The 17315-nt window shown below is 37.7% G+C and overlaps 1 pseudogene; it reads right to left on the bottom strand.

Moving 5' to 3' along the window:
- LOC107670575 (beta-galactosidase-1-like protein 2) overlaps window positions 1-12410 on the bottom strand; it is a 19327-nt pseudogene extending 6917 nt beyond the window's left edge.
- Between the last annotated feature and the right edge of the window lie 4905 nt (window positions 12411-17315).

Raw genomic sequence — 17315 nt, 5'->3', positions numbered from 1 at the left:
TGTAAAGCACTTTGAATTACCATTGTGTACGAAATGTGCTATATAAATAAACTTGCCTTGCCTTGCCTTTTGCTAGTAATACATGTTGTGCATATTTATATGCTCCATGATTAATTACAGTTAATATAGCTAGTACAGGAGGAATATTAAAGGGGTCATATGATGCTGCTAAAAAGAACATTATTGAAGACCAAACAGAGTAGTTTCGCTTTCACAACGCAGCACACAGCGTCTTCACGACATGGCGGCAGCAACAATACTACAGCGAGAATAAAAGTTACGCCTTCTTTCTTTGCGTGAACATTTGGGTGGTGTTATGCAAATCTTCCCACATAGTGAGGTAGATATGTGGGGGCGTGTTAGAACGAGCCGTTTTAGGTAGGTGTGGTTAACTCTTAACTGTTATAAAGAATATCTCTTTGGATTTGAGACTTTAGTCTTTGCAACTTTACAGATCTTCTTTATGCACCAAGAGCTTGTAACACTCCAAAGAGAAAGGAAAAATTGAAATCGCATCATATGACCCCTTTAAAAGGCAAGACGCTACAAGCTAGTTTTTGACATGCAATGGTCTTTCTTTTATATTTAGCCTATGCTTCCAAGCCTTCTTTCAGACTAATGGAAAGAAAACATCTAAAATACACATTTAAGCCTTTATTACACATTATCTATTTGTGTCTGTAGATTTCAATTATAATACATATCTTTAAAGACCATGAGCTTTTTCTTCTGCACTGAGCCAAATCTCTACTTTAGTAGCACTTACCTACACCAAACATTTTTATGTGCAAAAACTTGGTAAAAAACTTTGTTTTTACAAACATTTGATTCTTGTTTATATTCTGAAGGCGTTTACAGTTTACAGTTTTTACAGGGTTTGTTCATATATCATTAGCCTCATTTATATAACATTTTATTCTTTAAAACATGTTGAAATTCCCATTTTGTTGCTTTTGATTCATGGAGTGATAAAAAGAGATATCCAAAATCTGTAAAACCCTTAACTCCAATATGTCAAGAAAATGAAAAAACTATTTTGAAATGTATCCAATGTTAAGACTTATGTTCTGGAAAATTATGCAAATTAGTACATATTTAATCAGATAATGCCTCATTTGCATGTTTAAACATAACATTTGAGAAAACCTGTAATACAAAGCAAAACAAAACTTGTCTTTAATCAACTGGGGAAGTGATGTCTATTACAAAATGTGTACTCTTTTCACTTGTGGTGTCTTGCCTTAAGTAATTCAAGTTCAGATCTGTTTTGATGGATATACGCCTGAGATTCATTGTAAAACCGCAGGTGTGTTTCATATGAGGGTGCAAAACAGTTGTGTAGATACGTCGACTGTCTTGCCGTATTCTGGATTTTCAGCAAAATGGATTGTTTCCTCAGCTTTGAGTTCCTCAAAAACAATAATCTAAAACATCAAAAGGAAGACACAGAATTTGTATTGATTAATGCAGAATTAATTGTCTAGAACCAGACAGGAAAGACAGCTTTTGTCGTACTTCACCACAGTCAAATGTTTATTTGCCTACATATTTACATGCAGCCAGTCACCTCATTATCTCCACTCCTGAGCCAGGGACCAGGAAGATAGAGGGCTTTCTGAGGACCAACCGACCAGTGGCATCCAAGATTTTGGCCATTCACAAAAAACACTCCTTTACTCCAATCCTGCCAACAATACAGAACAACTGTGTCTTCTGTTTTTTTAAGGCTATGAGCAAACATGTCAGTCAAGGATGAAAAGCAAACGCGAGGAAATAAAACTGTACAGAAATCTGCTGAATTTCTTACTGGCAGCTTCACAAAAGTATCTGTGGGCTGATCCACTACCAGGGATCCTCTGAAAAACGCAGGGTAGGTGGGCTTTGTACCGACAGATGTCCATTTCAGTGACTGCAGTCTAAGAATAAATTAGAGATTCATGGAATATTTCACCCAAAAATGTACCAAACATTTACACACCCTCAGGCCATCCAAAATGTAGACGAGTTTGTTTCTTCATCAGAACAGATTTGGAGAAATGTAGCATTCCATCACTTGCACACCAATGGATCCTCTGCAGTGAATGGGTGCCGTCAGAATGAGAGTCCAAACAGCTGATAAAAGCATAATCCACAAATAACGCAAATAATCCTTGAAAATGTTGCTTCCAGCTAAAATAAAACTATTATACGTGATCATCTCATCTGAATCAGGAGAGAAATATGATTATAACTGATTAAGCACTGTTTACAAGTATTTTGTTTTGGGTGGATTTTGATGTGAGATGACAACAGGGGATGGACTTTTTCACTGGAGGAAGCATTATTATGGATTATGGACTTGTATTTTGGCCAGAAGCGACGGTTTAAAGTTAAAATGCCTTAATGATGGATTTGTTTCTTACAAACACTCTGTTCTTCATTTCGCAAGATATTAATTGATGCACTGGAGTGGTGTGTGGATTACTTGTGGATTATTGCGATGTTTTTCTCAGCTGTTTGGACTCTCATTCTGACGGCACCCATTCACTGCAGAGGAACCTTTGGTGAGTAAATGATGTAATGCTCAATTTCTCCAGATCTGTTCCAATGGGTGACAGCAAGTAAATTGTCAGCCAATTTTCATTTTTGGGTGGATTATTCATTTCAGTTTTGTCCTATGCTTTTAAAAACGATCAGCATTGTTTACCCTAATAATGTTTTTATTAGAAAAATGTGAGGATAATTAGTAGGTCGTAGACACAGTAGGATCAAAATAAAGGATGACATTTTCATTCATTTCACCTGTAGCAATTATATCTTTAGTTAGTAACTAAAGTGAGACATGACACCAGTTCTTAAACCCCAGATAAACCAGTTAGGCCAGTATCTCCTGCAGCTGAAGTTACCCAAGTCAGTATAGCATTAAAGACACACAAGACAGGGGGAAAATACTCAGAATGAACCTGTTTATGAAACTGGTCTTCATATCCAAACAGTGCATGGTGAACTTTTTTAGAGGTACATTGTCTAGAGTTATATCTCCAACAAGCCCTGCGTGGATAATAATAAAAATGAATGAGTATGTTGTTATGGTCACTACACTCCCGTTCATATCTATTATAGTACAGTGAGATGCATTTAACCATGTCAATATTTGATCATTTTTATTACACTGTTACTTCACCTTTCTGTTGGTTGTCAAGAGCTGGATCATAGTTCACTCGTCCACAGTTCTCAACAAGCAAACTCAAAGTCCTTTCACTCTGTGAACCAAAATTAAGGAAATGCGCAATAATTCATCATAAAATGAATTTAGCACAAGATTAATTAATATGTTTTAGGAAAAAGAATGTTGTTAACCAAAGACAGAAAATGTGTTAAAATATATATATTTTAATAGTATTGTTATTATGCAATAAGTACTGGTAGTTTGCATAAAATTATTTATTTTAGTTTGAGGTTTGTTTGTTTGTTTGGCAAGTTTAGTTTAATTCAAGTTTGTGTAAAACTTTAATATACCAACAGAGCATCATACTTACCTTACTGTGAGATATTTTAACTTTCTGTGTTCTATAGTCCAAAACACCAATGAGTTCTCTGTCAATAAATACCTTAAAAAAAAGTATGAATTAGAATTCAATTCTCTCCTTGATTTAATTTGTTCTTTATTATCATCAATAATAACCTTTGTGGAGGCCAAGACTGATAGGAAAAGGTCTTACTAGAGCTCTGTCACGAACATGGTTCCTTGAGATGAGTTCTCCACCTGAATAAATGTCAGTCTTATAGAGTGTGTATCCGTAGGACTGACCATTGTTGTGGTTTGCTGGAAGGTTTTCCATGCTGACAGGATCATCAGCTCTGAAAAGCTATTGGACAAATGGCTTTAATTTTGAAATCAAATTGGCTTTCATTTTGGGAGCTTTTATTGCCAAATGTGTTTGTTCTCCTGTTTCTAGTTATATTTTTTTCTTTTACTATGAAATATATAGTTCAGTCATGAAACTCTAGATGGCGCATTCTGACGGGGTGTTAACGTAACTGATGATATTCAGAGAGTTAAACGACTTGGCACAAGCTGATTGGTTCATGCTGCATATGCGGCCAATGAGCTCACTGTCTTGCATTTATATGGCTGGCTAGCATTCACTTGAGATTCCTGCAGCGCGCTTTCAGAGTTTCTCTGAAACCCTCCACCTTCCCCAGCTCCACCTGTATAGATCTGCTACGGGGTTATTTTATATGCTATTTGTGCAGCAGCAGCATGTCTTAAATACTCACGGTACCGTATCGCCGTAAGCATTGGCAGTAGCAAGTTCCTGTACTTGCTTGCAGCAGCAGCAGCAATAATCTACAACTACAGCAATAACCAACAGCAGCAGCAATTCAGTAGAAGCATAGCAGATCTGTTCCGCCAAGACCAAATACATTAACATTGTCATATCCATCACCATGCTAAAATGTTCAGAGAGTTGTCATGATTGAACTGCCTTTCAACATGAAGCAGCATTCGCAAACCCATTATTCTTCCCTAATGTGACATTAGTGAAACAAGATATTTAATGATACAAATCTGTATAATGGGTCAGTTTTGATGAAATGGAAAATGAAATGGATGTTTGATGCGCAAAAACCAGTGAAGTCAAGCAAGCACAGTTGAGCTTCTGTTCACATTTTCGATGAGCCCATGTCGATCAATGTTTACATGTGAATAAAAGCCTAAATTAAATCTGTTCGACACATAAGGTGATCATGTCTCTTCAGAAGCCTTGGACTAAACTGCTCTATCCATGTGGAATACTTTTACAATGTCTTTATGCACATTTTGAATTTGGAATATTTAAACAAATACCTTCATTTGTGTTCCATTTTTGGGGAAAGTAAAGAAGTGAGAGAAAGAATGTAATAGTGAGATACATTGCTCTTACTGTTTCTGCACACTGAAGACTCTCCCATAGAGAGTCATATGCTCATATGCTCTTCTGCTCTGCACAGCTGGCGGCTCTGATATTGGCTCATCTGTCATAGAGACGAACAGACATCAAGAGACAAGGACAGAGATACGGAGAGCTTCAGCTCCATTAGATTCTGTCATCAGGGATGACTTTGTAGAAACATACTGCTGTAGGTGCTCAGCAGGCTCCTCAAGAGATGATACTTGGTTGTATAATCACCGCTTTCAGTCAGTGGAGCATCATAATCTAAGAGAGATGCAGAAGGGATGATGTTTAATAGAACATTTTAGAACAGCATTTCTTTGAAATACAATGGATTAATTGTCACTTTTAATCATTTTAATGCATCCTTGCTGAGTAAAAGAATTCATTTCCTTCAAAAAACAATCTTAGAGACTACAAACTTTTGAATGGTAGTACACACTGTCCCAGCGGTCATGAATATTAAAACTACTGAACCGTAGCTGCTCGTCTGTGGTTTGTAGGTTCCCAAGTCAACTGCTCCGTTCATGAATCCAAAGCTGGTTCCTCCATGAAACATGTAGAAATGGATGGAGATGCCACGATCCAGAAGCTCTCGCACTATAGAGATCATTTCTGTCATAACAGAAGAGATGCAGACACAATACATGTCAAAGCAGAGAGAATTTATCAGACAGTAGAATATATATATATATATATATATATACTGGCAAGAGGAAATGGATCAAGGCAAACGGATTGTTATATATATTTTGGCATTTTGCCATGCAAAAAGTAAGCTTAGATACAAATTGTCCATTCTAGGTGGTCAATGTCCACATGCTCACTTTGAGGCATGATGAGGCAGATTCTTTACCTTGCGCAGAGAAAACATGATGAGGTTTCCCCCAAACATCAAACCAGCCAGACCAATATTCCATCACCATCAGCGGCTTCTGTGGCTGCAGCAAAGAAAATGTTCAAATCTCATTGTGCTGTCTATATGTTGTAGACTACATTTATATATTGTTTATTTTATAAACAAGTACTGTTTCTAGGGATTTCCATTTTTCTGAATCATACTTCATCTTCAGAAGGTACAGGTTTTAATTGGGCTGCAGGATATATCGATTTAGTAGATATTTGTGGCCCTGGAGCACAAAACCAGTCTTAAGTCGCTGGGGTATATTTGTAGCAATAGCCAAAAATACATTGTATGGGTCAAAATTATTGATTTTTATTTTATGCCAAAAATCATTAGGATATTAAGTAAAGATCATGTTCCATGAAGATATTTTGTCAATTTCCTACTGCAAATATACCAAAACGTAATTTTTGATTAGTAATATGCATTGCTAAGAACTTCATTTGGACAACTTTAAAGGCGATTTTCTAAATATTTTGTTTTTTTTGCACCCTCAGATTTTCAAATAGTTGTATCTCGGCCAAATATTGTCCTATTGTCCTAACAAACCATACATCAATGGAAAGCTTATGTATTCAGCTTTCAGATAATGTATAAATCTCAATTTTAAAAAAAATTGACCCTTATGACTGGTTTTGTGGTCCAGGGTCACATTTGTTGTCACGGTTCTGCTGGTGTGCCCTAGTTGGCCACCAGATGTCACTGTGTGTTTTGAGCACATGGCTTGTTGTTTGTTGTTGGTGCCATGTGCTCTCCTGTCTATTGTCTGACCCTGCCCTTCTTATCTCATTAGTGTTTTAGTTACTCCACCTGTGTCTCCCTCGTTAGTCTCCCTATTTATTCTCCTAGTGTCTGCAGTCCTGTGCTGGTTCGTTGTTTAATGTTGATCTCAGAGTAGTGTCCTATGTTCCTCTTGCCTTGCCTTGCTGTTCTGTGCCCTGTCTTGGCCTGCCTGCCTGTTTTTCCCCCTCTGGGTAGTTTTTGTTGTAGTTTTGTTTTATTTTTACTATTAATAAATGCCCATATCTTCCTGCATTTGAGTCCTCGTCTCATCTCTCTTCTGGGACCATGACATTTGTGCTAAAATACAGTTGTGGGCATTTTTAACACTGTACTCATTTAACAATGTAAACTGATAAATACAATTGTAAATAAGGACAAATTTGAAAACATTCTGAAAATCTTTACTGACCTGCAATTCTGCTAAATGCGGTACATCACCGAACGTCAGTTTCTGTAGGTTCACCGTCTGCAAGACTTTTAAAGGAGATGACAATCAAATATAATTTGTGGTAGAAGAACTTTACTTACCTACACTATTGTTCAAAAGCTTGACATTATACTTTCTATTCATCAAAGAAAAAGTGTTTCAAGAAAAAGAAACATATCATAGTTTCCACAAACATATTAAGCAGAACAACTGTCGATAATAATAAGAAATGTTTCTTGAGCACCAAAGGAACATATTAAAATTGTAATATTAAAATTTCAAGACTGAAGTAATGGCTGCTAAAAATTGCCATCATAGGGATAAATTACATTTTAAAATAAATTCACTTAGAAAACAATTATTCTAAAAAGTAATAATATTTCACAATATTACTGTTTTTACTGTATTTTTGATCAAATAAATGCAGCCTGAGTCAGCATAAGAGACTTCTTTCAAAAACATTTTTAAAATCTTACAGTAGTGTAAACACCATTAAATTATTTCAACTTGTGCAAAACAGTTAGTGTCACATTATTAACAAGAAGTGGGGAGTGGGGACACTAAAAAAATGAATGGATATATGAATACTACAGTACCTCCATCTACCCCTCCACACTTTAACCCGTCATGATTGTCTGATGTGAGGAGAAGCTCGGAGATTCCCCGGGACAGTAACGCCTGTTGATTTTGAGAACAAACTGTAGGTATAAGAGAACTGGATCACCATAATGCAGAGTAAATGATAAAGATTTAATCTCATGCCATACCTCTTTAATGAATGACATGTATTGCTCATCCTTCGCATATGAGCCATATTCATTCTCTACTTGAACAGCAATAACAGGGCCTCCTTTCTTATACTGCAGGGGAGAGCAGCGGAGACAAATTCAAGACCAAAGCCAAACAAATAAAAACGAAACAAACAAAAATTACACATATTTGACCTGGACGGGTGTGATTCTCGGAATGAGTTTATCAAAGTACGAGTTCACAGCACTTGTGAAGCCAGAGTATGTCGTTCTTAATTTCATTTTCTTATCCTGCAGCAGCCAGCTGATAAAAAAGTAAAAAAATAAAATAAAATTATATATTATATATGTATACATTAATAATAATGCAAACATGTTATATTAGGATTAAAGACTAAAAAAAACAAAACAATGCATTTTCATAACAGGTGAGGCACTAACCTTGGTAACCCACCCAAATCCCACTCGGCACATATGTACGGCCCCGGACACAGAATCACCCAGAGGCCTAATTCCCCTGCTAGACGAATATATGCCCTTGAATCAAGCAAAGAGTTTGATTTATTAATGAATACATTTGTTAAAATGGAATGTGATATGAAATGTTTATTCCTGAGGCAAGCTTCACTGTGGCTCATACACTAGTCATACACTGAAAACAGTAATATTGTGAAATAATATTACTATTTAAAAGAACAGTTTCTATTTGAATGTAAATTTAAAAATGTCATTTATTTCTGTGATGCACTGTTGAATTTTTAGCAGCCATTATTCCAGTCTTCAGTGTCACATGATCTGTCAGAAATCAAAAATGTGCTCAAATCAGCATATTAAAATGCGATAAACAGTTTTCACAAAAATATCAAAACCCAGAAAAAACACTTATATAGAAGGAAGAATCCAACTTGTATACAACTTGCAAGCCATATATGAAAACCAAAATACCAGAAACTGATTAGTAAGTAATCACCCAGAACACATCACCATTAATAAAGTTAATTGTGAATAAATACACCAATAATAAAGTTCATATTCATCACTCACTCCAGATCCAGCTCCTCCTGAAACAGATAAACTCCTCTTTCTGGTTCATGAAGATTCCACGGCACATACCTGACAGACAGAACATGAATATGACGGATATGACTCTTCAAGAAGATTCTGAGGGGAAAAGAAAAAGTGTCCCTAAATCCATGTCATGGTCTTACGTGGTGAGAGTATTGAGACCACAGGCCTTGAGTTTGAGCAGCCGGTCTCTCCAGTACGCCCTGGGGACCCGAAAGTAATGGATGGAGCCTCCGAGGATCCGAAATGGGGCTCCATCTAAAGTGAATTGGGTGGAGTCTGCCCTCAGTCCCTGTCTCTCTGACATTCTCTGAAAGAGCCACAGTATAAAAAAATTTAAAAAAGACAGAATACTTGATATAAAATGCAGTAATTATGCTCACACTCGGACTGAATCTGTTCAATGAGAATTAATGAAATATAAAAAGAAGTGTGCTTAATTGTAGTAAATGTGCACTTAAAAACGTGCAGATAATATGATATTAGAAAAATAAAAGGCTGCTTAAGTGTATAAAGAGAGCACACATTTATGACTATGTTTAACGCAAGTAGCACAACTTTTAAAAAGTGCCCTCTGTAATAATTTCAAATTAAGCATTTTATTTTAAAGAAGTTTTAATAATCCTTTGTAATGCTTTGAAGTACACTTTTTTTTTTGATGTGTTGACTTGCATAGCAAAGCACATGTAAAGTGCTTGATTATAATTTTAACTGTAGTGTATTTAACATTAAAGTTAATTTATTTTAAATGTGCGACATTCATCATTACAAATGTGTGATCACAAATGTATTTAAAAATATGACATACAAGTTTCAGTATGAATGAGTATATTTTAGTTACCATAAATTGTGTCAGTGCATTTGGCAGTACACTTTAACCACATTTAAAAGACAATAGAATTAATTTTGAAATTACAAATATATATTTAAATGGGTCAAAAAAGCACTTTTAATTTCAGCGAACTGCATTTAATTTAAATTTACACTATAATGCATTTTAATTTTATTGTAAATAACATGCAACTAAGTGTCCTAAAGCATTACATTCAGTTCACATTGAAGTACATTCTTTTAAAGGGGTCATATGATGCGATTTAAATTTTTCCTTTCTACGCGTTTCAGAAAGGCGGGGCATAGAGGAGAAACAATAATGTACAGTATGTGGAAAATAATGTGTTTTTTGAACCTTAAACTGCATAAACACATTTCATTACACCAAATACACAAAATAATGTTCTTTTTAGCAACATCATATGACCCCTTTAAAGTGTATTGTTTCTAAAACAAGTACTTTTTTTCAATTATGTTAAAGTGAATCTTTTTTTGACAAGGGTTAGTAATAGAAGTAAACTTGTTAGAACACCAAGCAAACTGAATAAAATATATAAAATGGGTCTGATTAAAAGTAATTTGCAAAGATACACTACACATAAAAACAAAGATGTAAAAATTATATATTAGCCGTATTACTGAGTCTTACCTACAACACTATTACACTGGCAGTTGTTAAGAGAGCAGCACTAAACGAAGATGTGGCCACTGTACCAGCTGGATCAAAGGGAATCAATGAAGCAAAGTCCAGAAAACACTGATACAAAGAGAACAAGGCAGGCTTTGTTTTGAGGAGCAAACATATAGACTGCTGTTGTTGTGGTGGCCGGAGGACTGAATATAAGCATATACTTATAGCATATGCTATATCTTATTACCCATGTTATTTTGAATTTAATATTTGTTTTTCTTAAATATGTTTTCTTTTTCAGCATTATTTAATTATTTCAATCCACTCTTTAAGGAAAAAAATGGCTTTTGCTACATTGACCACATACTGCCTGCCACCATGTGGTGTAACCCATTACACAAACACCATTCAACGTTCAGTTTTTTTTAACAAACAAAACAAAACCTAATTGTTTGCCTAAAAAGCATCTATTCCCTTATTATGACAACAGCAACATCATGACAAACAACCATCACTCATAATTCTCAATTTGACTTTATGGAATACAAAAAAAATGCAACTAAGCAGTCACTATTAGAAAGTCACCGCTATAAATAATTTACAACTTTTGCCTGTTCTGTAGGCTACTTGACAGAAACAGTTTCTATTGGTCTTAATTTGGTAAATGGGGATAAAACAAACTCAAAAACTAAAAAAAGCAAATAATAGTCACCAGGAAAACACTTTCCCTTATACATTCATATAAACATTAACATAAAACCAGTAAAAAGTCCATAGCATGGACAGATTGTGTATCAACTACCCTTGAATTGTCTCGACGAGCGCAGTTCTCTTTCATAGGTTCACTCAATGCTGCGTAGCTATGACAGAATGGGAACGCCCCTTGGGTGTCCCGATTGTCTGAAGCCCGTATGGAATCACACCAATTCATTGGCTGATGGCGTGCGCCACTCTGACGTCACTACATCACCCACTCTAATACTAGTGACCACGCCGTCTGCTCCTTAGATTTCCGGTCGTTTAGCCCTTCGGAAGCGATTTATCTGGCCCGTGTTCAGCGTATTTCTTCGTGTTTCTCTTTGCACTTCAGTGACTGCATTCAGTGGAACCTCGTTTCCCCTTTGCAGTGAAGTGCTATGGAGTTCAGTCGCTGCCAGCCGCCGTGCTCTCGGTTTTTCATGAGTGATGACCCGCGCAGTAAGTGTGTTAAATGTATGGGTTTGTCTCACGCACGCAAGGCTGTTTACGGCGCTTCTAACTGTAAATTTTGTGAGAATCTCCATCTCAAAACACTTCACGCGAGGCTTGTGGCTTTTGAGATGGAGTCATCTGTTTTGAGACTCAGTGAACCGCTGAGGTCCTCCGTGAATCCGCGGCCTGGGGTTCGGATGTGGAGCTCTAGGCTATAGATCGTGAGCAGACGAGCCTCGTCCTTTCTCTCCCTCTCTCGCCTGAGCGCTCTCGCGGTGGTGTTTGTCCATGATTATTTATGTCAAAGCCCGGAGGCACACAAGGCTGCTTTCTTTGGGTTAGATGACATTTTGGAGGATTTCGAGCCCGCTTCAGTCTACGCTCTCCCGTCTAGGGGCCAGGAGGCGCAGCCTTCTGCAGCTTATACTGAGCTAGTGGATGTGTTAGCGCGTGCTACCGAAATGTCCCAAATCCCAGTCCTCTAAGCTTGACGAGCACTTCCCTAATGCTCGTCCCGCATGAAGAAAGCTGCCGTTTTTCAGTGATCTGCATCACAAAATCTCCAGATCCTGGAAGCAGCCTTTCTCTGCTCGGCTTACTCAGGCAGTGGGTGCTGACTTCACCAACCTAGTGGGTTCTGTGGAGCAGGGTTATGCTGCTATTCCAGCGATCGAGGACACGCTAGCCACTCAACCTCTCGCCGTCTTAGGCCCCCTCATGGAAGTCCCGCCCTCTCCTCCCAAGTAAGCCGTGTAGGACCACTTCCGCCCTCATTGGAAAGTCCTACATGGCGGCTGGTCAGGCGGGCATGGCGCTTCACACCATGGCCATCCTTCAGGCTTATCAAGCTGACGTCCTGAATGAGATGGGCGAGGGAGGGGGCCTGACTCCAGAAGGGGTCAAAGAACTCCATAGGGCTACGGACCTGGTGCTGTGTGCAACTAAGCACACTGCTGAGCCTGTTTTAGCAGGAGTGATGACTTGGTGCATCCCCCACCTCTTACGGATTGGGGAGCTCGCAGTCGTCCTTCGACCTGTCAGCGCCCGTGTTGGGTCATTCCTGATCTCCGTCTCAGGAGAAGGACAGCTTCCCCCATTTTGTGAGGGTGGGACAGACTGTCCAAACGTTTCTGTCCCCTTACCAAAAAGAAGTATACTTTAAATGTATTTTATTAAGTATACTTAAAGTTCAAATATATTTTAAGTATACTTGTTGCAGTAAGTACACAAATATCAGTGTACTAGAAGTATACTTGTAAGTGTACTATTTCAATACTCATTGGGACTAAATTGGCCCACTTTCTAGTATATAAAAGTATACTTTTAAGTATACTTTAAGTATAACAGTAGTAAACTTTGAGTACACAACTAGTTTACATCTCTATGTTTTTAGTTTGTACTGCAAGTTCTGCAACTATGCTAAAAGTGAACGTATAGGTATACTGATAGTTTACTAATTAAATGCTTGTGGCATTTTAGTACACTTTGAAGTATAGTCTCAGTAAACTACTAGTTTAGTAGTTTTATACTGCAAGTATACTTGTAAGTTTTCTTTAAGTGAACTTTACATCATACTTTAAGTATACTACTATGTCCCTATTTAGGTATTAATTTGTATATATTTTGTTATATGAATATCTGAACATACAAAACATCAAAAGAAAGAACAGGGTATCTGCTTGAAAACTAAAACATTTTATTCTAGCTTCATGCATTCTTTTTTATAAACACTTGAATGTGGGTAAGTTTCATAAATAAAAAATAAATAAATAACATTTTGAACAAAAAGCTGAAAAAGACTGAATTGGATTCAGAATGATAATCAAAACGTAGGTGGAGTCGATCAACACCCCAAAGCTTGACAATCATTACCTCTTCATGGTACCTCTTCTACATTTTATTCTATAATTTATGTGTGGAAGCATCTGTTGTTTCTGTTTCTTCTTCGCTTGTGTTTTGGAAATTCTGTACAGAAGATGTGCAATAGCGCCCCCTACCGTATAACAGTTAAAAAATGGATTCGCGAAGCACAAGTATAGATCAAATATATCTATACTTTTTCTAAGTATAAGTCAAGCATACTTAAATGTCATTTTAAGTATATTTCTGAGAAGTACATAAGGCACATTTCTGAGAAGTACATAAGGCACATTTCTGAGAAGTACATAAAAATTAGACTTTCCCCCCGGTGTTGAAGAAAGGAGAAGCATCAGGCTTTCTCGCCTCAAAACCTGTTTCCATTACGGCTGCTGCTGCTTACACTATGGGAGACGCTTGCGGCTTTCTCCCCGTGTCAGTCACCCCTACTTATACACCAGAGAGTGCCCCTACTCCAGTTCTCGTGGGCCGACCCCCATGCTACCTGGAGGTGTCTGCCAGGAGTGTCGCCTTGGATTCTCTGCGGTAAACAGTGCCTTAGATGCTTCAGTTCTGCAGCTGGAGGTCTCCTCACTCCTCCTCAAGGGTGCGATATGGAGGTCCCTCCTTCGGACGTGAATCGCGGCTTCTTCGGTCGCTATTTCCTCATTCCGAAAGGCTCTCACCTTGAGAGTTTCTGTTGCAGCTATTGCTGCTCGCAGGGATGTGGATGAAGTCTCCCTAGGTAGACATCGTTTGGTCTCTCCGTTTATGCATGCGGTTAGGCATTTGAGGCCAGTGCGCCCTGCCAGTGTTCCTTCCAGAGACTTGTTTATCGTCCTGGAGGGTTTATCGGAGCTTATTGGACGCTTAAGGTGACGCTCCTGTTGGCATTGGCTTCTATCAAACGCGTAGGGGATTTGCAGGCTCTCTCTATTAGAGAGTCATGCATGGAGTTTGCTACGGGCCTTGTTAAGGTATTCCTACGGCCCAGATCCAGTTATGGCCCCAAGGTCTTGTCCACGTCATTTCGCTCCCAGGTGGTCATGCTTCACTCCTTCTGTCCTCCTCCTTTTGCTTCTGTTGAGGACGAGGGGCTTCAGGGCCTGCTCTGCCCTGTTCGAGTTTTGAAGCTCTATGTGGACCACTCTAGCCAATGGCGCAAGTCCTTTCAATTGTTGGTGTGTTTTGGTGCTGGCCGCAGAGGGCTCGCCGCATCAAAACATAGGATTTCTCATTGGGTAAGGGACGCTATCTCGCTTGTGTATGAGGTGCGAGGTATCTCTTCACTGCTAGGCATTCGAGTTAATTCTGCCAGGAGTGTTGCTTCCTCTCAAGTTCTTTTCAGAGGGGTTCCCCTGGAGGATATCTGTGTGGTGGCACAATGGTCCTCTCCTCACACTTTTATCAGGTTTTATAGCTTGGATTTAGATGCAGCTCCTGGTTCCCAGATTCTATCTATGCAGAATCATAGCTATGCAGCGTTGAGTGAACCTATGAAAGAGAATGTCTCAGGTTACTTGCGTAAAATAGCCTTTAGCTTTCATCTTACATTTTACACCTGCACAGTAAAAATAAATAACTCACTTTAATATTATCTTACTTTAGTCAGCTGCTCCTCGTTCCAGCTTTGTATCCCACTCCCACCTAATCTGAGTTCGTTCATTTTAAGGTAGCCTGGCAAGCTTCTGTTTCATAAACTTGGTACTGATAACAGCTTAACATTATTTACCTTTGCCTACCTTTGGGGTCTTTGCTATATTCCAATATCATCATGCCTCAGTTAGCTAGTTGGAGATTAAGAGTTGTTGTTTTAGATGTGTGTTTAATCATTTATGTTGTTAAAATATCATTCCGTTCTGTAAATGCATTGTCTGCTGGTTTATTTAGCTACTTTTTAGTACACCTCATTAAGTATGCCACTTAGTACTGTAAGACTTTGAATGTTAAAGTGCAAATTAACACCTGACCACTCTTGTGGGTTTGCTACTGTTACAATTAAAAATCGTAGAAGGGTAAAAACATAGCAGGCAGACATTGGTATGATGCAAGAAACACAGCTACAACAAATAAAACTGATAATGTGTGTGTTAGATTTATAGTGTGCGAATAATCAAGCATTGACAATTATCAGTCGTACTGGTGGCACTGAGGGGCCCCCATGTAAAATTATGCTTACACTGTAACTGATTTTTGTAATTTGAACAGTATTATACTGTAATATGTACAGTAAGATACTGTAAAATGTGTATACAGTATTTTACTGTAAATCGCAAAGGATTGTGGGAAAATATACGGTCACTACTGCATTTCCTCACTACTGTAAATCAATTTACAGTAGTGAACTTGCCCGCGATACAGGTAATTTTTTTTTAAACTAAATGAAAATAAACTCTACAGTACTGATACTATAAATGAAAATACAGTAATAATACTGTCAATAAAATACAGTAGACATATTGTACTGTAAATGCAATTACAGTACTGATACTGTAAATTAAAATACGGCAATACTGTAAATAAAATACAGTAAAGACATTATTGTACTGTAAATGCAATTACAGTACTAATACTGTAAACATTTTTTACAGTAAATTACTGGCATCCAGCTGCCAGTAAGTTACTGTAAAATTTACAGCAACCTATTTACAGTGTAGGCAGGGGCGGATCTACTGGGGTGGCTCAGCTTTTTCTTAGGGTGGCAGTTGCCACCCCAGAATTATCACAGAATAAAATATAAATGTGCACGCAGCGTGCCAGTGAGGTCGGCTTCGTTAACAAATGGCTCTTATGAACCGGATCTTTTTGAGTCAAAACCACAAAGCGTGGCCCAGTTCACTAACGAATTGTTTTTACATTTGTTCGTGAATCAGATAATTACTGCTTTTCAGGTAATTCAGAAGTCCTCTGAGAAATCTAATCCCGTCCGGATATGTCTGAGATTCATATTCATCGCGTAATTGTTTGGTGATCCGATTCTCCGACCGCTCGCGGCTCGCTTTACTTTCATCATGGATATAAGCCGTAACAATAACACGAAATCAATAAGAAGATGCCGATCACGGAAACTAATAGCAGAGTTAGGTAAGAATCTAGTTGTAGTTTTCTCGATTGTTAATATACTGATTTTAGTTGGCACTTTTTTTCCCCATTTTTTTATGTGTACTGCATTTTTGCAGAACTGAGAATGACTGCCTAGAGATATAGCTAGTCTTGTGTCAGGAGACCAAGAAACTGCTATAGTACTGTATACTGTAATGAAATTTGGCAGAATGTGCAGAGGATGCTAAATTTATTTTATTTTATTTTTTACTGTACTGTTTTGTGGTGCATACCAAGTTCATACAATTCTTTGGTATTTGAACTTTTCTAGTGCTTTTCATCTACTGCAAGATTACTTTAAAGTATTAAAATGAAAATGATTTTTTCCCAAAAGTTCATTGCTGAATTATACATCTGTATCTGTAATTTAATGTATGTATACTGTAATAGACATTGAGCTGCAAAAATAATTCCTGAATCCTAGTAAGAGTTTTTTGTTACAGTGTTATTGATCTCCGTGTTCACTGGGCAGGAAAGTCATCTGTCTATTTGAATTGTGTGTAAGCATTTACAGTTTTTTTCAACCGCTTACAGACACAATCTTTCCTTGTCACACAATTTCTGAAAGCTGACACTCAAACAGCAGAAGCACACACCAAATCTTCAAAACCATACACTAATTCTCGGCCTTTGACTCCGTTTCCAATTTCATAAAACACTTTTTGCAAAACACAACACACAATTCTCTATGTAAAACAAAAATCTAACAGGAATTAAAATTATGGTAAAGGTGTTTGCAAATGTTTGCTTTTGAGATGTATTTGTGATATTTTGAATGCAGTGCTTCATTTGGCAAGAGATGTGAGGCATTTTGCATTTTGTGTGTGCAATTCTTGGATTTGTGTGTAAAGTTTTGAAA

The sequence above is a fragment of the Sinocyclocheilus anshuiensis genome, unplaced genomic scaffold (genome assembly GCF_001515605.1).
Source record: "Sinocyclocheilus anshuiensis isolate Anshui unplaced genomic scaffold, SAMN03320099.WGS_v1.1 scaffold140, whole genome shotgun sequence".
Taxonomy (NCBI): Eukaryota; Metazoa; Chordata; class Actinopteri; order Cypriniformes; family Cyprinidae; genus Sinocyclocheilus; species Sinocyclocheilus anshuiensis.
The sequence above is the reverse complement of the archived record's forward strand: the minus strand, read 5'-3'. Positions and strand labels throughout refer to the sequence as shown.